Source organism: Canis lupus, chromosome 1 (genome assembly GCF_048164855.1).
Source record: "Canis lupus baileyi chromosome 1, mCanLup2.hap1, whole genome shotgun sequence".
Classification (NCBI taxonomy): Eukaryota; Metazoa; Chordata; class Mammalia; order Carnivora; family Canidae; genus Canis; species Canis lupus.
This window is the reverse complement of record NC_132838.1, coordinates 89,766,132-89,785,940: the sequence shown is the minus strand read 5'-3', so window position 1 is coordinate 89,785,940 and position 19,809 is coordinate 89,766,132. Positions and strand designations below refer to the sequence as shown.

At 43.9% G+C, this 19,809-nt stretch overlaps 1 long non-coding RNA gene across 1 annotated transcript in view; it reads left to right on the top strand.

The window, feature by feature from the left end:
- LOC140640194 (uncharacterized) overlaps positions 1 to 19,809 on the top strand; it is a 69,327-nt gene that overhangs the window by 1,982 nt on the left and 47,536 nt on the right. Inside the window, exon 2 of the long non-coding RNA XR_012036870.1 lies at positions 14,937 to 15,096. This is a non-coding gene — a long non-coding RNA (uncharacterized lncRNA). The remainder of the gene's footprint in view (positions 1 to 14,936; positions 15,097 to 19,809) is intronic.

The window sequence follows — 19,809 nt, the reverse complement described above, 5'->3', positions numbered from 1 at the left end:
TTCAATCCCCACCCTCCCTAATACACACAGCTTAGAGTTTCACTAGGCACACTAGTATATTAAAAACTCTGAAAAGTCCTACAGTCTTTTTCCCCTCATAAAACACATATGAAGTAAAATTTGTTTTGGTAGATGCTGCTAAAAAAAATGTTCCCTGTCCTCTCCCCTGCACCATCTGCTTCCCTGTAGCATTGCCTCAAAAAATCTTTACAGAACCAGCCTTCTGTTTCCTGTCTGGAATTTGTTTCCTCCATCTTGACTGTCTTTGGTTATAGACACCCTATTCTAGATCTGATTCATGCCCTGATTCCTTCCTTTTTTATGTGATCTTTGGGCATGTCCCTGCCAAAATTCTCCTGCCCACAGGGATTCTGGGTCACTTTTGTGCAGGGAGATTATCTTCAGTCCTTTGCCACTCCTCTACCCCACTACTCCATTACTTTTATTCCATTTACTTTCCCGGTGGAAAAAGGAATTCTTTGTGTAGTGCCCCAGTGGTGCTATGTACACCCTTTAGCCTTATCCCTACCAACTCATGTTATGGGGTCAGAGTGAGACAAAGACACTGGATCAAAAATAATATAAGGTACTTCCCTATTTCACCTCCTAACCTCTACCTTTATTAGCTTCAATACTTACCCTGATCTACTTTCATCTTCTCCTCTTGATACTATCCCTGCAATCTGAAAACAACCCTTTCTCCCTCCTTTTCCAACTGGTCGTGAGGTTTTCAGATTTCTAAGATGCCCCTGATGATTTTTGCCTTCTGGTATCTGTATCCCCCAGAATGTGAGCTGGACATAGTGTAGGCTGGACACAGTGACTTGATTCGAACCAATAGAATATTGTGGGATGTCACTTCTGTGATTAGGTTGCAAAAGATTGTAACTTTGTCTTGCTAGCACTCTTTCTATTGTCCTTTCTATTGATGGCTTATACCTTTGAAGAAGGAAGCTGCCACGTTGGAGAGGCCCATATGACAAGGAACTGAGTGTGGCTTGTGCCCAACAGTCCGTGAAGAACTGAGGACCTTAGTCCATCAGCCAGTGAGAAACTACATCCTGCCAATGATCATGGGAACCTGAAATCAAATGCTCGCTCAGTTGAGCCTTGGGATGACTATACCCTAAGCAACACCTTGCTTGAGAGACCTCAAAGTCAAGGACCTAGCTATATCATACCCAGATTCCTGCCCCACAAAAACTTTGAGAGGCGGGTGTGTGTTGTTCTAAGTTGCTATGTTTTGTGGCAATTTTTAGGCAGTGAGAGATAACTAAAACAGCTCCTTGGGACTTGGAATCCAAAGGGGACAATCAAGGTTAGGTGTTTGCCTAGTATCTAGCCCATAGAACTCGCCCTATGAAGGTTAGCTATAGTCATGCCCACCATTATTGTTATTGTCATTAATGCTGTAGTTCCAAAGAGCTGAGAAAGACCAGCATTTCCAACTGAAAGGTCGGAAACTCTTGGGAGTTGAGTCCCAAGAGCAGGTAAGTGGTGGAGCCCCAGAGCGACCCCTACATAGTAGAGTAAGGAGGGTAGCACTCTTGAGGAGGACTGCCCACCCATAGGGTTGGGCTTCTTTGTTTTAAACCAAAACTGAAAGATGAACTAGACTGGGCATTATGACAGGTCAGGTCTACTTCCTGTGATCACACAAGTGTTTGAGGAAGTAAGTATCCCTGTTCTTTCCCTCCTCCAATTCCAGTGAAGGGTAACTAGTGCCATACAGTTTGTTAGGTAGGTTCTCCCCCTCCAGTACCTTTTATGGAGTCCCCTGTTGTTTCAGAGCAGTGTATTTGTTATTGGTGGTGGGTTTTTGTTTGTTTTGGTGAGACATTGGGTAGGAAAGAGCAAGATCCAGGAGATAACAGGAAGATAGAAGGATTTCAATACTTTATATAAAATAAAGAGCAAGATCCTGGGCTCAGAACAGTGGAGATGTTTATCTGGGGTGGGGTTTGGCATTGGGGAGAAAGTACAGGAGGATCTGTAGTTTATGAAGAAAGTGGATGAGAAAGGAAAAGAATCAGTATGGAAATATGAAATATTGCTTGGAATCACATGTCTTCTTCATGATGGTTGAGACATCCTAATGAAAAATTAATGTCGAAGTTATTTTTGCCTGTTTGTGCTTATTATTATGAAATATTTAAATTACTAAATAATTACGTATGTTTTACTGTGACTCTGCTTCCGTCCTGAAGCACATGCATTATGCCTCCCTGAACATTATTCCCCTTTGATGCCTCAAATATGGTGATAGTGACATAGAACAAACATGGAGAGAAAGCACCCTGGACTTCATCAGTCTGGAAGGAACAGAACCCCAAGCAGAGGGCAGTTGTAACAACAGAAGAGAAAAGCAGGTCAACTCCTCAGGTTTGGGGAAAAATGAAAAGAATCCAATAAAAAGCCAGTCCCACACCAAAACCTCACCTTAAAGAGTTAGTTTCAAGTGAGCTTTGAGCCTTTGGCTGGGCTTCCTTAAGCTCTGCCCTGCCTTCTAGATTTGCCTTAACCCCCAGGCCAATGTTCCTATTCCTGTCCACCTCACCACTCCCAGCACTGAGTGTGAGAATGAGGGGGGCCAATTATATTGACTTCATTTAAAGGTGGAGTAACTAACTGCGAGAGGGATTTCTGAGTCACCTAAGTTCATACAAACATCTTGGGACTGATGGGAAAGAGAATGTCCTGGAGGAGTATGGACAGAGGCCCACCTTCAATAGAGAGATGTTCTGGGACCCAGTAGAAGCCAAGCCATAGTCCTTGTCCCAATTCCCCATCAAGATATCCACCTGGGAAATGTCTTGCTTTTAAACCAGTTTATTTAGTCATTATTATAATTCTTAAAAATTCACCAATCAGCAAAAGTGCCTGACCTGGCAACAAGCAGTAGTAGCATGTTATTTGGTTAACAGCCAAACTATTTTAAAACATAATCATTCTTTCAACACTGTTCCTTTGAGCATGACTGACCCATGAGCACTTCTGAACATTGAGTGCAGCCAGTTCCAAGCACTGTTTTGGTTTCACGTCAGAGCCCCCCGACACCTCACCCTCCTTTTGGACTCTTCTGCGTAATACGCCTTGAAGCTTCTAACTGCACTCCAGCCTTTGTTTACTGGGCAAATGGGCCAGTACCCTTCTCTTAAAAACAGGAACATCGTATTGCTTTGGATGAGAAGTCAATGGGGACTTTGGAAGGAAGCTAATGGTGTGTAGAAGCAGTTGCATAGGAGAGGTCAAGAGTTGAGGGAGAGCGGTCAGATTTCAGAAGGTTACTTTGGTTTAGGAAGTGAGGCCTTGTGGGAGGTGGGGAAGGTGAGCATATGCGTAGCCAGCCATGTCACCCTCGTGGTGATTACTGAGTGATTTCTGGATTAGCCTTTCACACGTGTGGGTTCACTGAGCACTGGTCACTTCCTTCTCCTTGTTTTCTTTGCTTTTGAACTTTTCCCCCCACCTCTCTTTTTCCCCTCACTCACTCAGGAAGATTTACACGAAGGCATTTTAAGGTTGGCAGAGAATAAACAGCTTCTCAGGAAAGGAGTGGCATGACGTGGTGAAGTGATATTAGACCAGCACACAAGGCTCATACTCACCTTGGAAAGAACGTAGTGTGTTTCTAGGAAAGAGAAAGCCACGCAAGGCTAGGACTGGTGAGGCCTGTGAGGTACTCTGAGTATAAAACTTATGGGGTGCCAAAACACTTAGTAATCAAAATAAATCATATTTTTGAACAATATGTTTTAGAAAATCACATTGGCAAACTATGGCTCATGGGCTGGCCACCTGTTTCTATAAGGGAAGTTTTGCTGAGGAAATTGAGTCATGTCTGTGGACCAAGCAAGAAGACAAATTCTTGGAGCTCTGCTTCCAACTTAATCCACAAATAAGCCAGAAAAGATTTCATTTCTTGGCAGATCTCTGGAAAACTGAAAAGAGACCAGAGCCACTTCGGATCAGAGCAGAAGCTTAAGGCAGAGCAGAATCTGATGACCTGCTTTTACACTAGTTGGCATGGTGGTCAATGACTTGTAAATATGATATGGATTCTGTGTCCCACCTCATGAAATTCTATTTAATATTGAACTTCTTCTGAGAACGATGACAACTCAGCAGCAATGAGCATCTGTGGTGCTAGAATTATTGTCTCTATCTACCATCCCACTGAAAAACCCAAATATCTTTGTGGAAGTGGCTGATTCTAGGGCTCAAGCAGAAGACCTGAGAGATGTAATGTTGAACTGGAAAGCAAGGAAGTGAACGAACATTCCAGGAGCTATGCCTAAGAGGTGGAGGAGCCACCCTGAAGGGGTCTCCAGGGTTTCTTATCCTCAGCACTATTCACATTTTGAGCCAAATAATCCTGTGCAATAGGGACTGTCTTGTGAATTGTGCAGTGTTGAGTAGCAACCCTGGCTTCCATCTACCTACTAGCTACCTACTCATGGAAATCAATAATGTCTATTGACATTTCTAGATGTCTCCTGGGGATCAAAATTGCCCTTGGTTGAGGACCACTGCAGTAGCCCAAGATGGGACAACCTAAGCACCAAAAGTTCAGATACTGAAATAAATTTAAACAAATAAAATACATAAAAATCCACAAGTCCATAATATCTCTTCATTTTTTGCATAATATCTCTTCAGCACGAAAGAATAGTCATCTCCAATTTTTAAAACGTCCTTCTATATATTCCCTTTGTTCCCTCCTTTATCAACTTTTTAGATGGAAGTGAAAGCTTCTGGAAATTTCTTTATCTCTGCACTGTGTTTTGGGAAAGTCCCTTAGCCAAATGTTCCAGCTCATTAATTTAATATTCATCTCTGCCCATTTTGTTATTCAGCTCAATTTTTAAGGAATGGTGATTATATTTTTAATAATCTAGAAGCCTGAGTGTTTCTTTCAGATGGCTGCTTTTCTGTTTTATGGCTGCAATAATCGTCCCAGCAAATGAAAGTTCTGATAATAGGAGCCAACTTTTCAGGTGTGTTGAGTAGAATCTTGCAGGTGTACAGGTAGATAATCTTGGTTTGGGAGATTTCTCTCCCCAGCATATGAGATCTGGGAAACTCATATCAGAAGCATCTCTTGGTTTCTTTTTCTTGTCACCTCTTCACACCCTGATTCCTTGAGTTATCAAGTTTAGCTCTACTTCTCTGTCCAGAGTCAGCCCTTCTGATAGAACAGCCCCTCGGTTCACTGTCTAAAACAGTTATGAGGCTTTAATATGGAAGCAAACACCACTGTCGCCAGAACTTCCGCTATGAAGGGCATGGGAAGATCATGACCAGCTCAGGAGTTCATAATGCAGTCTTTTAATTTATGGACCAGATAATGATTGACAAGGCCCCTCCCTGCAATGTACTGGTTAACCCTGAGCTTGAAGTCCCTCTAGTTAGTGTACAAATAACTCTTACTTGGCAATATCCTTTTTCTGGCTTTTAAAAAAAAAGAAAACTTTTATTGCTCTATCAATCCAATTCTCTTTGTTCCATTTTTCAGGAAATTTTCAAATTTTCTGATCTTTAGTTGTAACTTTTCTTGTTTGGCATTTCAGCGGAATTCAGGGAGGGAGGAAAAGTAGATGGGTGTGCTCAGTCTGCCAATCTGATCCCCAATTTTTTTCTGAGTGTTTAAGGATGTGAGTGGATATTATTTACAAAATTAGGACCGGACTATATATGTAACTGTGTATTTTACTTTTTTCATTAGAACAACATGTGTTTTTATGTTGCATGTTTTTGTTTTGTTTTTTAAAGATTTTATTTATTTATTTAGAGAGTGCAAGAGTTCTTGAGCAGGGAAAGGAGCAGAGAAAGAATGAGAGAGAGAGAGAATCACAAGCACATTACACGCTGAGTGCAGAGCCTGACACTGGGCTAGATCCCACAACTCTGAGATCATGACCTGAACCGAAATCAAGAGTTGGATGCTTAACCAACTGAACCACCCAGGTGCCCCATCATGATTACATGTTTTGAATGAGCCTTCACAGTTCATCAGGCTGGAGTATAATTAATTTTCTTTTATTTCTTCAGCACTGAATAATTAGGTCCTTGGAGACAGAGAAAAATGTTATCCTAAAGACTAACTGAAATGTCTGCCATGTAGTAGATCTGTAAGTGCTCCTGACTCAATTTGATTTTTTTTTCTTTCATTTGAATAGGTCAGAACCAAGGCAGAGACTGGGGATAGGAGATGAAGGGAGTCACAGGAAAGAAGGTTAGTTTGGGAGCAGAGAAGACTAATACAGGCATTCCTATCTTCTGGCTTGATTTTCCCTCTCCTACTTTTTGGTGCAATCACAGAAGTCAGTCCTTAGTTGGGTTGGAAAATAAGGATATTCAGATTTTCCTTCCTCTTATTAAAGCCCTAGAAATTGGAACCTATCTTTAGAATACAATGTTTCTTTCAGCACATATCAAAGTATGTATAAAGTATTTCGGAGGAGATGTGTTTCTACTTTACAGGTGTATTAACAAGTCTAAAGATGGTGTTCATCTACCCAAGTTGCTATTTACTGCCTCAGAAGGATGAGTCATTCTCTGTTTACACTGAGGGACTGAAGTTATATCTGCTCACAGCCGGGAGTGTAATCAAGTTGTGAAAATGCCAGGACAGTAACTGTAAGCTCTCATGGGATTATGACAGGAAGTGTTAGAAGCCTTTGTTTAGGTGTATTGGGATGAAGAGTTCAGTACATTTGAGCACGTGTTGGAAATCCAGACAAAAAGGCAAAAGACAACACTGTATTCACAGGGCAGATTTATCATCAAACCCAGGATAATTTTTCAAATTTTATAAATATAACTGAGATTCAGAAGCAAATGATTCCCATTTTCTATCCACAAAAACTGAAAAACAAATCCAGGGTCTTATTTTTTCTCTTTTTTTTTTTTCAATACATCTATTTATTTGAGTCACCAGTGTCTAGTACGAAGGGAAAAAATGAATAATTCATTAAAAACAGCTCTATTTTTTCAATGAGAAACTGAGATTTAGTCACAAATTACTATCTCAACTCATACAGTAGCCTCCTACACTTTTCAAAAAAATCAATAAGGGCCCAAATTTGTTTATTTTTTGAAAGATGAGTGAAAGAAGGCTGGAAGAGACAATGTGCCACTGATCTACAGGAAGGGAATAACTTCGCTTAAATTGAAATATGCTTAGTTTCTCATATCTCTCACTTTTCACATGGCTGGACATGAAAAATATATCTATATCTAAAACAATTGTCATTGTAATGTATTGAGTCCCACCATGGGCCAGGTACCATTCATTTACTCTCTTTAATTCTCACAACATTGCAAGATAAATCTAAGCTCCAACTGGGTTTGGAGGATGCCGATTCTGCAGAGGACCAGCAACCAAGGTCATTTAGAGCCAGTCTGCAAACCAACAGCTACCTGGCTGCATATCCTACACTCTTCATCTTACCTTACAACGCCTCTCTTGACAGCTGACTTTAAGGCTGGTAATTTTACTTGTTAGGTTACAATTGATAAAATTATTAATCGCTATCTCTAATGGATTTTTTTTTAAAATTATGGACTTGCAGTATTTATTGATCACCTACCATTTATTTTTTATTTTTTATTTTATTTTATTTTATTATTATTTTTTGATCACCTACCATTTATATCACTCAGGATGAGCTAGGCTTTGCAAACAACCCTAGATATCAGGGAGTTTAAATAACAAAAGTTTATTTCTTGTTCACTCAACATGTTTATCATGGGTCAGCTGGGGCTCTGCTATAAGTTGACATTATCTCAGCTGAGAGAGGAGCTACTCTCCAGAACATTTATAGTCACAGGAGCTAAGAGAAAAGACGACGCTGAAGGATCTTACGTTGCTGATTAGAATTTTGGCCCAAGGTGTCATGCACCACTTTACATACAACTGATTGATGATTATGGACCACATGTCCCTAACCAACCACAGGAGTCCAAGAAGTGCAAACCTACTATGCCTAGAAGACTGTAATAGAAATATTTGGTGAGCAGCACTAACTTTATAAACACGTATCCAGCTAGGTGCTGGGAGGAATACAAAGAAAAGACATGGCCTTTGTTCTTAGAAAGCTTACTGTTGAGACAGGAAAAAAAAGCAACTGATTCAAAGAAGAATAAGTGCCAGACTAATATAAGCATCATGTGAGAGGAATACAGAGGAAAGAGTTAATTTTTAATTGATTTGATTCACTGTTAATTTTAAATGGCAAGAAGCCTCTGCAGAGAATACAGATGAGCTTTAAAAGCTCAAAGAATTTCACAGCATCGAAAAATATTTTAGGGAGAAAGCTATTCCTATTAAGGGAACTGTGTGAAAGGGGTTAACACATTCAAGCAGACATGGGTATAGTGGTGGGAAAGGAGAGGCAGGTGGGTAAGATGAGCAATGGAATCAGAGACAGGAAAGCCACTTGGAGGCAGATGGTTGAAGTGTCTGCACCACACAAGGAAATCTGCCTTTATATTGAGGTTGCTACATATTATCAGAACTGTCTTGGAGACTCTCAGATAAATCAATATTGTCACAAATGAATCACCATCTTGACACATGTATAAAAATATATGTATATATAAAATACATCTTTATATTTATAAAATATATAAATTCATGCCACTTAGCATAAATATATATTATATATATAATATATATAGAGTAAAATAACACTGTCAGAGCAGAGTACCTGACACAAAAAAGGCAATCGATAAAAATGGAGGAATGAAGGAATAGAAACAAATTTGATAAAGGTGTTATACATTAATCCTTTGATAATCAAATTTTGAGGATCCATATCGATTTTTTTTAAGTAGGCTCTACTAGGTGAGGGGCTCTGGAACTCATGACCCTGAGATCAAGAGTCAGACGCTCAACTAATTGAGCCACCCAGGCATCCTGATACCTAATTTTTTTAACCAAGAAATAAAAGTTCCTGAAGAGAGCTGCTCACTTGAAACCTTAGTAAAGTGTCATTCACTTCTACGTCTTTAATGCCTTCTCTGTCTACCTTTCTCCAGCCTATGGTACATTAATTCTTCTAACATTTCCTTTTAGGTTCAGTCCTCCAGTTCTTTAACCAAAATTGTCTTTTCTCAGAGCCTCCAATTCTGGACAGTACTCACTGAGAACGTCCCCCAGCACTTCAGATCTGCTGGGTTACACTCACTGCCTGTGTGTAGGAGTTTTCATCTCAAGCCCGCAATCCTGTAGATTTGGTAAAAGATGCTATACTAGGAAACAGACCAAATTTAAAAAGCAACAAAACCCTCAACCTGCCTAAGGCTGTAAAATAATACAGAACTCTCCAGCAGCCAAGTGACATGTCAGCCCTGGGCTAGGATTTTACACCTCATGGGAACAGAACAGGGTGACCTGAGGAGTAATGTTAATGGCTTGAGTGGGTCACAGCTGGAAGCTTTCTGTGTTTATGCTAAAATGCTGCTCTGCTTCCTTATGCAGAAAATAAAAAGAGGATCTGTTGAGTCAATGAAGCAAAACCTTGCAAAGCATATGTGGCGGTCTGGGACTCGTGACAGCAGAATGAGTGAGAGAAGGAATGGACAGAGAACGGGACAACAGCAGGCAATATGGTAGATGCTGAGGGCCTACTGATGCCCCAGCCGGTGCTTCTCAAAGGGCCAGTCCATGCGAGTCACTTGAGAATCTCGAGAACATGCAGATTCTGGTTCATCGGGTCTGGGGTGGCGCTTGCAACTCAGTAGCTCTGCAGGCTCCCAGGTGATGCCAATGTTGCTGGTCCCTGAACCACACTTTAAGTAGCAAGGAGTCTGGGCAACTGCTTCACCTAGCCTTCACCTTGGTAGATCCTTAAATGTCAGGTGTTTCCCCATCTGTGTTCAGGGAGAGTAACCCCTCCCCAGCCTCATGGCTTGAACAGGAGCGCGTTAATCAGCCCTAAGTCCATGATGGTAATTGTGCTCCCTAAGCCAGTGAGTGATTGGCTTGGGGTGAGTCATGTGACCCACCCTGGTCAATGAGATAAAAGAGAAGGCTGCGGGTCAGGGGAAGAAATGTTCAGATGGGGTTTTCCTGCTCTGGTAGAGCAATCCAAGGTGGAAATTTGCCCCTTCCTGGCTTGGGAGATTACCTGGTGAGGGTGGGGTTCTTGGAGCTGCTGTATTCATCTTCTAAGCGTAGCAAGGGATCTCTCTGGCCCCTTCCACCTACCTCTCCATAGGATCCTATCTTTTTTGTAGGCATCACCTACTCTAGTTCAGCCTTGAACTGTTAGAATCTTAGCGGGCTCTGTTTGGGATCCTCTTTTTTTCTCATCAGGCATTCTCTTAACTATGGCTTTCAAACTGTGGGCGGGAACCCACTGTCAGGTCATTAAGTCACACAGAAGGCTGTGAGCTGCGCTGGCAAGAGTGTCTGAATGTCACGTGGCAGAAGTAATGGTCAGGGGTATGTGTGCTATAAGATGTATTTCTCATTGTAGGTCCTCACCAGTGAAGTTTGAGAGCCACAGGGTTCTGTACTCTCATTTTTTTCTGTGATTCTCAAACTTCTCCACCTCTACCTGCAGATCTTTATCGGTTTTAAAGCTCTACCTTTCCCTGCCTACTCAACATGGGCACTCTGAAAGCTCAGCACTCCACAATTAAAGCCACACTTGCCGTCATGCTTTCTGAGCCTGCCCCATGCTCACCCACCACCCACTCCAAGCCGCCCCTTCCTCCTCGTTTCTTGCGTTGGGAAAGGGCACTATCACTCCCACCCCTGCATAGGCCGACTGAACCTTGGGAATCATTCTTGGCCCTTCACACCCAACTTTGTCTTTGAACTTAGCTTATTTCACTCCTATGTCTCTTACAAACAGGCATCTTTTAAGTACCTTTTCTACTCCCCCGTTAGTGCTACCGTTCTGATCCAAAGCACTGTCCTCTCCCTACCTAACCGCCTCTCCACAGCTTCTCTTAGCCCCGCCCTTTTAAAAAAATACTTATTCATGAGAGAGACAGACATAGGCAGGCTCCCTGCGGGGAGCCTGATGTGGGACTTGATCCCGGGATTATGCCCTGAGCCAAAGGCAGACGCTCAACCACTAAGCCACCCAGGTGCCTCGTTTTAGCCCTTTCTAATCCATTCTCTGCAGCCAGAGGAACCTATTAACCATGTCATTTTCCTATTAAATTGAAGGTTGGAGCCAGTAATCAATAGCCTGGCTGGAAGGAACTCCAGAACTGGTCCCTAACCATCTCTCCTGCCTGGTCCTCATACTTCCCATTTGGGTCTGCCCTCAACCTTTTTTTTTTTTTTTTTTTAATTTTTATTTATTTATGATAGAGAAAGAGAGGCAGAGACACAGGCAAAGGGAGAAGCAGGCTCCATGCACCGGGAGCCCAATGTGGGATTCGATCCTGGGTCTTCAGGATCGCGCCCTGGGCCAAAGGCAGGCGCCAAACCGCTGCGCCACCCAGGGATCCCTGCCCTCAACCTTTTATACATACAGTATTGCCTCATATTTGGGACCCTGGAGTTCCTTGTTCTTCCAGAACTCTCTTCTCCCCTCATCTCTTAATTCATCAAACCTCCCCTATTGAAGTCTCAGAAGGCTATTAACTCCTTAGCAAGGACTTCCTTGGCTCCTGGGTAAGGTTAGGTCCTTCCAGCATAAAGCACACCATAATAGAATTATTTACTTGTTCTAAGGTCTTTTCCACCCTGAGGCTATAAGCTTCATTCAAGCAAGGACCGCATCTGCTTTGTCTCCTTACCCTGGAACCACAGCACCAAACCCAGGGGCTGGCATACAACAGTAGTTTGTTGTTCAAATAGATGAAAGAGGTGTTTAAGACACTTCTCTGATTAATCATGAGGACCACTTGTGATGTTCCATTTTTTTTAAAGAACTGATTGCCTGAGAGTGGGATGTTAACAATTGAAATGCTCTGGGAGGTTTGGACCTGTTGAATGTTCCGAATAGGGGCTGTCCACCCCCTACTGAAGGTCCCGTATCTCACAGAAGCATATATATTTATAGGGAGTCTTTGTTACTTATCTGACCGAAAGGTCCAGGCTAATCCAATTCCTACAATGGTTCACTCTCAAGTTGACCTATCTTTATTAGCCTGAGCTCATTCAAAGATGTGACTTAGTGACCTCTGGAGTAGTGTGATTCTTTCTCGCTTACATGGCCATTTGTCATTTTTCCTGTCCCTTCTGCCCCCCCATCCCCCTGCCATCAGTGCCAAGCCTGCACACAAGTCAGGCTCCTGACTTCTGATAAGCGAGGCTTCACTTAGTCATGCCGTCCAACATGCAATACCTCACTGGGTCTCCAGGGGATGCCACAATGACCGCCTTGGCCTTTCTTTGAAGTTGAAAGTTAAAATGAGTTTTCTCCAGTTGCTTTTAAGTAATATAGTTAAATATTACAGTTAGGTTGACCCCTGTCCCCCCTACATCTCCCCTTTGACGTGATCTGCCTTGTGCTGACCGGCCTACTGACCCGACAAACGTGGCCCAGCTGCAGGAGGAGGTAGCAGGAAAGGGGACATGTTATACTTTAATTAAAAAAGCAGTTTTGTGTTCCCAAATGCTTGGGACAGGTGCTGGAGGTTCACCTACTACATCCTGTAGAAACTACAAAGGCCAGACCTCCTGAGGGCCCATGGTCTCTTCTCCAGCCAATGCAGTAATCAGGGCTGGTATGGACTTGGTCCCGTGAAGGTTCCTTCCTAACTAGGCTGTCAGGGTGTCAGGAAGGGGTGAGGTCGTCTGGCATCCTTTCACTCCCCATTCCCACCATGAGCTGAGACTTTGTCAAGGTGTAAGAACGGGGTGAAGTCCGGCATCCCCTCACCACCCCCCACCATGAGCTGAGACTCTGTAAGCATCTCTGAACCTGAAGCCCCAGCTCAAAAAGAGGGAGCACAGGCCCTTGTGCTCTTATTCCACCTCCTGCCGGAGGTAAATGCAAAATAAAGCCTCAGTCCTGAATGAGGCCATGGGGGGACCTCTTGGTAAAGCAAGTTCAAATTGTATTCCAATCAAGTGCCCAGCGGTATTGTCCTTGCTCTGTGCATGTAAGTTTTGGGGAAACAAAAGCCTGAGGCGGCTGCCGGGTCATCCTTGCCCTGCTTCCCAGGGAAATCCTCTAGCTCTTAAGGACCACTTTGCATCTGGGTGCTATTTACTTTCCTCCACTTAGTATTTCACATGGTTTCCTCACTTACTCTCCCTCTCTTTATTTGGTCCTTACTCTTCGGCTCTCCTGTCTCTCCTCCCTTGTTCCTGTATTTTTTGGTGGGATAGCATTTCTATTTCTTCACATGCTGCCTGTAGGAGCGCCGGGCTCTATATATCAAACTAGAGTGGCCTTGGCTTATTTACGTTGGGGTCCCTAAGAACAGACTCAGATGGAAAGCTGCACAGAGCAGGTCTCAGGAGTATCCTGGAGGGAAGCGCAGGTGGCGGCAGTGGCGGGGGGAGAAGCTGACCCACGAGGGCTTGTCTCTTCTCTACCCAGAGGCCTCAGCCAAGCCTGCAGGGAGCCCTGGATCTGGACAACCCTGCAGGCCGAGCTGGATGGTCCCCCATGAGGGACTAGTAGGGGGAGCTGGTTATCAAAACCCAGAGGCTCAAAGATGGGGTCTGTGGAGCAGGAGCCCCTGAGAAGGCGGCCCTGGGAGCTGTTGGCACTTTTGCAGGGGCAGCCAGGCTGGGTCTGCAGGGGACAGGGGAGCTGAGATTTGATGTCAGCTGTTGCCGCTGGGGTGAAGGGGTCTGTTGGGGTGAGGCTGGTGGTTCCAAGGAGCCAGTGGAGGCCGTGAGCCCCACCTCCTGCCACCCTGTGCCCTCTGGTGCCCCCTCCTGGCAGAACCCAACAGGAAGGTGGTACAGAGGAGACCCGCCCAACACCACCGAGCAACACCAGAAGCGGAGATAAGGTCTTAATAAGGGGCACATCTGGCAATGGCATCCACAGGTGGGAACAGTACCAACCAAGGAGACGCACCTCCACCACCTTTTTAAAAAAAGGACAGGTGCCTTCCATGACCCCGATCCCCACCTGGCCAGTGTCTCCTTCATTTAGCTTCTTTTTTGAGACTGATCCTGAAATGAGCATGAGATTTAATGCTGAAAACTTTAATTGGCTCCAGTACCACCTCGTGTTGTTGGCCTGGAACGAAATTTCTCCTCTGTCTCCCCGCCCAGTCCACAGGCACCCTCACCAGGCCCCTCTTGATGAGAGACGTGTGAGGGTTTTCCAGTCCTGATTTTTCTGGAATTTACGTGCACCACTCTGCCCTGGGATTCTAACCTGTCACTCATGCTCCTGTTTTGTTCCCCTCTTTCTCCTACGCGGAGGGGGCTGCGAAGGTCAGGCTGTTTTCCATCACAGGCAGCCCAGCAAGTGCTGTCTCAAGGGAATTTTGATTCCCTGAGATAGACCAAAGCACTAAGTGGGGCTATTTTCCCTTGATATGGATTTGGGGGGAGGTGCGCATGGGGGGAGGGAGAATTGATGTAATCGGGGTTTGGCAAAACAAGTCAAATTTTTGTGGCCTTTAAGAAAGGCCACAACTGTCCTAACAAATTAGTAGAGAACACTGAAGCCAATACTTATTTTGGAAATTAGATCCTGGAGCCCAGAGAAGGGAGCTAAGGGTCCTAGGTTGTCCATGCCTTGCAACCTTGAGGGCCTGGGTTGGCTGGTAGAGGAGGAGGCTGAGGGCACGGGGTGGGAAGAGCACAGTGTGGCTGCAGGGGCCTGGGTTGGGCTGCCCGTCCCTGCTTGTGGGCCATGGCCAGGGTCCTGCCACCCGAGGCTCAGAGTTCTGACCTGGCACTACCGAAGGGGCAATGGATTCTATGATCTCTTATTTTCCTACAGTCTTCAGATATTCAAATCTGAGGTTTCCTTCTCTTCTTACCACCTACTTAGGACCCCTAATGGATGAGCAGTTTCCTCCTATCAGCCCTCCAAGTGTCTTTACCTTGTCACTGCTGCGTAGGATTTGTCACCCGACGCCCAGCCTGTCCTCGGCTGAAGCAAGAACACGGGAGAGCCTCTATGTGTGCTTTACATCAGGCACAGAACTAAGGTATATCAAGGTGTGACTTTTTTCTGCTCCCAAGAAGTGACCATTGACCATAATGACTTGAGTACCCACTGTGCGCCAGGCTTCCTGTACATTCTAACTAAATCTTGGAGGTTGGTTCTCATTTTGAGATACAAAACCGAGCCTCACGGCCCTCGGATGACCCAGGGCAAGAAAGGGACAAAGTGGGATTTGGAATCCAAAGCACAGCATAAGGGCAGCCTGGGTGGCGCAGCGGTTTAGCGCCGCCTTCAGCCCAGGGTGTGATCCTGGAGACCCGGGATCGAGACCCACGTCAGGCTCCCTGCATGGAGCCTGCTTCTCCCTCTGCCTGTGTCTCTGCCTCTCTCTCTCTCATAAATAAATGAAATCTTTATTTTTTTAAATAAAATCTTAAAAAAAAACACATAAGAAAATGATATTGAAAATCTTTTCATTCATCAGGATTATGTTGAGGAAGTCTCACTCTGGCACTATTGCATATTTTATTTTTGTTCTTTGTTTTGTCTTTGTATGCTGGTTTTGACGTAACTTTTTAACACCTCTATAATACCTGCTTCTCTTCCCTCCCCACTTCCTCTTCACAGAGAGAGAGCAAATCTTTGACTTTGGCAGGCAAGAGAATCATGCAGGAAATTAGTGACATCATTTTGCCTTTGCTGTATACGTTTTCATAGTTACCTCCTATGTACAGATTTTCCATTTACAGTTAGAGACATGGTTTCCTTATAAAATAAACTTTAAAAGCTGCATAAGGGGCCCCATTTTTAAGCGTCTGACTCTTGACCTCAGCTCTGGTCTTGATTTCAGTCTTGCACCCAAGCTCCACACTGGGCATGGAGCCTACTTAAAACCAAAAGCAACAATAACAAAACCCTGCATCAGGTTTAAAAAAAACAAAAACAAAAACAAAACTTGAGTACCTCATCACTGAGGTGGTACTTGGTTGTAGCAAATATCCTGAGGGTATGACCTTAGATAACCTTTCTGAACATTTAGACAGCATCCTTGTGATGCAGATGCATGACATGTAGAGCAGATTGTCATTTGCTTCCTGTGGGTCTCCTGAGGAGAGGCATGCTGGGCAAGTCATGACAACCAGGCACATCTAACTTTCAAATGCACACTTACTGGGGGAAAAAGCTGTGCCTCGTTTCCCACTGCTCTGTAAAATCGCAGAGTTTGGGGGGAAATTTTACTGTAGTTTTGCTTATTACCATGCAATTTTTCTTCTTTAATATTCAAATTGTGTTTATTACTATAAGGAGCTTAGAGCCTTTGAAGTACTTTATTTTTAACATGCATCCCCTGCTGCCTCCTCCACACACCCACAGGACATTGAGAATAGCAGTCAAATGTTGGAGCCTGCTTCAGTAATCATTTACCAAGCAGAAAGCTTATTAAGAAAAGTCCAGGGACTTGTAGGGCACGTATTTTATTCACATGGGGCATGATGACGTGTGGTAAAACTTTGGTGTCTTCTAGAACACGCAAACATCTGGAAATACAAACTGGAATTTATGTGTAGGGGTGAACCTTTTAAAAAGAGCTCCTGGGGGATCCCTGGGTGGCTCAGTGGTTTAGCGCCTGCCTTCAGCCCAGGGCGTGATCCTGGGGTCCCGGGATCGAGTTCTACATCGGGTTCCCTGCATGGAGCCTGCTTTTCCCTCTGCCTGTGTCTCTGCCTCTGTGTGTGTGTGTGTGTCTCTCATGAATAAATAAATAAAATCTTTTAAAAAAACAAAAGAGCTCCTGGGACCTATTTTAGTGTTATCATGGAATTTCAGCAGAAATTTCAACAAGTGGCCTGTAATTTCAGAGGTGAAAGCCTGTGGGGTGATGGTCGCGGGAGAATGAAATGAAGCTTACCTGGGTGCTCAGGTGTGAATACTTGATAGTCAGAGCAACAGTTAGATCCTCAGCCTAAAAAGTAAAGGAGCATACTCCATGGTACTTATGGTATCAGCTTTCCAAAAAGACCAGCATACAGAGTCAGTTGGCTTGGTGTTTCTATTAGGGAATAATTGGAAACAGTAGAATTACTTAGGACAGCATGGTCTCCTGACCAGCATAGTCACATTCCCCAGGAAGACAGGTTGCCAGGCCCCACCCCAGAACAACTGAATCAGGACCTCAGGGGAGAGGTCCCAGCAAAGTCCCACACAAGGTCCAGCTTATGTTTTAACAAGCCTTCTAAGTGATTCTGATGCATACTCTAATGTCAATGGAACCACCAGTTCAAAGGAAAGGCAGTTTCCATTTTACACCTCACATCTGTCTGAAAATCTGCCACATGCTGACCGTAGACATAAGTACACACAGAATGAGCAGTAGTTCCTCCTTACCTCTTCCCTTTGCATGCTGAAGAAAATAAATACAATCCTCTTCTAGACTAGAAGAGGACAACTTTGCCACCCTGACTGAATTCTCTAGGGCAACCACAGTGTTCTAGAACCCAGGGCTTGACTCACAGAAAGTAAAGAATAAGAACATTGTGATTGTTATTTTAGCAACTTAAGATGTAGGATCTGACACAGAAGAGGATTACCTCAGAAAATGGTGCTCCTTGATTATCTCCTAGACAGAGCTAGACCCTGGCATGGGCAAGGGGGGACACGCTAGAAGGGAAGCAGAGAGTGTCTATGTGTTGCTGGTGGGGGTAGGGTGAAATGTGTCGCGGGGGTTCCCTTGCTTTCACAAGGGTGTTCCAAAGAGCCCAGGGCTGGGTGCCTACTCAGCTTAGCCATGGTTTTAGATCTTTATGGCTCTGCTAAAAAGATCTAAAATTCATGGGATAAAATTTAGTCTGTCTCTTCTCATCTCTGGGTCTCAATCCATTAAGAGAACAGATACCATGGTGATTTTAGCTTAATCCCACAAAGGAAAGGGAGCCTGCCTTTCTTCCTCACCATGGTGTCTTCAGGCCTGGAATACTACCTACCTCAGAGGTGATAAATACTTGAAAGTATCAGTGGGGCTGGTGGTAGAGTGTATTAAAAAAGTGAAAGGTAGGGCAGGATGTTTCCCCTTTAGACAATGAGGTGGGAAAGAGCCAGAGGCTGACACTCCCTGTACAGCATCTTGGTTTATCCAAGGAAATCTAGGTAAGTGTGGAAAAAAGTTTGGCAGTCAGGGGTCAGGAGTTGGGCAGAACCGAACTTACATGGGATCATGTAAGAAAGGAAAGGGAAGAAAATGAGTAAGGAGAGTCCAAGAGTCCATAAATTATATATAAGCAAATTAGGGTGGTTTAAAGTTATGTTAACTAATATTCAAGGGGATCCCCGGGTGGCTCGGCGGTTTAGTGTTGCCTTTGGCCCAGGGTGTGATCCTGGAGTCCCGGGATCGAGTCCCACATTGGGCTCCTGGCATGGAGTCTGCTTCTCTCTCTCTATCATAAATAAATAAATCTTAAAAAAAAACTAATATTCAATAAGTATTAAGTTCCAATTATGTGCCAGGTACTATTTGGGGACACTTGTGATTTTACAGTAGACAGAAATCCCTATCCACATGGAGCAGATAGCAACTGGCTCCAGAGGGAATATTAGTAATAGCTACTTAATGATCTAATATCAGTTGGGGGTGTCTGGGTGGCTCATTTGGTTGAGTGTCCAGCTCTTGATCTCTGCTCCAGTCTTGATCCTTAGGGTCACGAGTTCAAGCCCTGCATTGAGTTCCATGCTGGACATAAAAGCTGCTAAAAAGAATGATGATAACAATACAGTAAAAGAAAAAGGATATCAATTAATGATTGATTACCACCTGCCAGGCTGTGTCACCATCAGCTCACTTAGACTTCACCAAGGAAGTAGTTGGTGAGCTTCTGTTCTTAGACCAGCTCTCATTTTTCCCAGGGTCATTCTTAAGACCTCGACTTTTCAGGGTACAGGCCTTGGGAGTGAGCAAAGGCAGAACTCATGGCCTGGGATGTTGCATTTCAGCATGGCTACTAATGTGTAGGCAAGTCACCTCCCCACTTAGAGCTGGCTACCTATTGTACTTAATGGAATAATAGTTTTTGGTGCTGTTTATATGAAAAATAAGTTTAAAAAAATGATCTTAGAAGAAACATCAGATGTTTCATGGTGTGTTGTCAGGAGAATATTAACAGTGAAAATACTATAAATTCTCAAAAATGACTTAATAAAAAAAACAAGACTACCCAATTGACATGAGTTTAGTTGAAAATTCCAGCCAGATGGTGATTACCAAAGAACACCTTACAGCTAAACATACATACATATTCTTCTGTAAAAATTTCCATAAAGAGATTAAAAATATACATATAGATAGATATTCCAGCCAACTGTGCCTGTATCACAACAGTACTCATAAATGTCAAGTTTTTGAGAAAGTTTCAGCTTTCTCCAGGGGTTCTTACTGTTTCTCATACCTTCTACATCTAGAGTTTGCTATGCTAAACTAATTTCAGTTCTCCATTAAGTTGGCAGATGATTATACGGCATCTGTACTGTCCCGGGTGCTGGGGACACAGCAGCAAACAAGAGACAGGGCAGTTAATTGTCCAGTGGGAAGACCGATCCCGGACACGTAAATCTCAAGTATTCAGAGTTGTGACAAGAGGGAAGGAAATTCATGAGCCTGTCACGGACTTTCACGGAGTCAGGGGAGTCCAGGATGGCTCTGAGAAGAAGGGGGGCTTTGAGTGAGTCCCAGATGGTGGACGTTCTGTGTCCACCAGGCAGAGAGGAA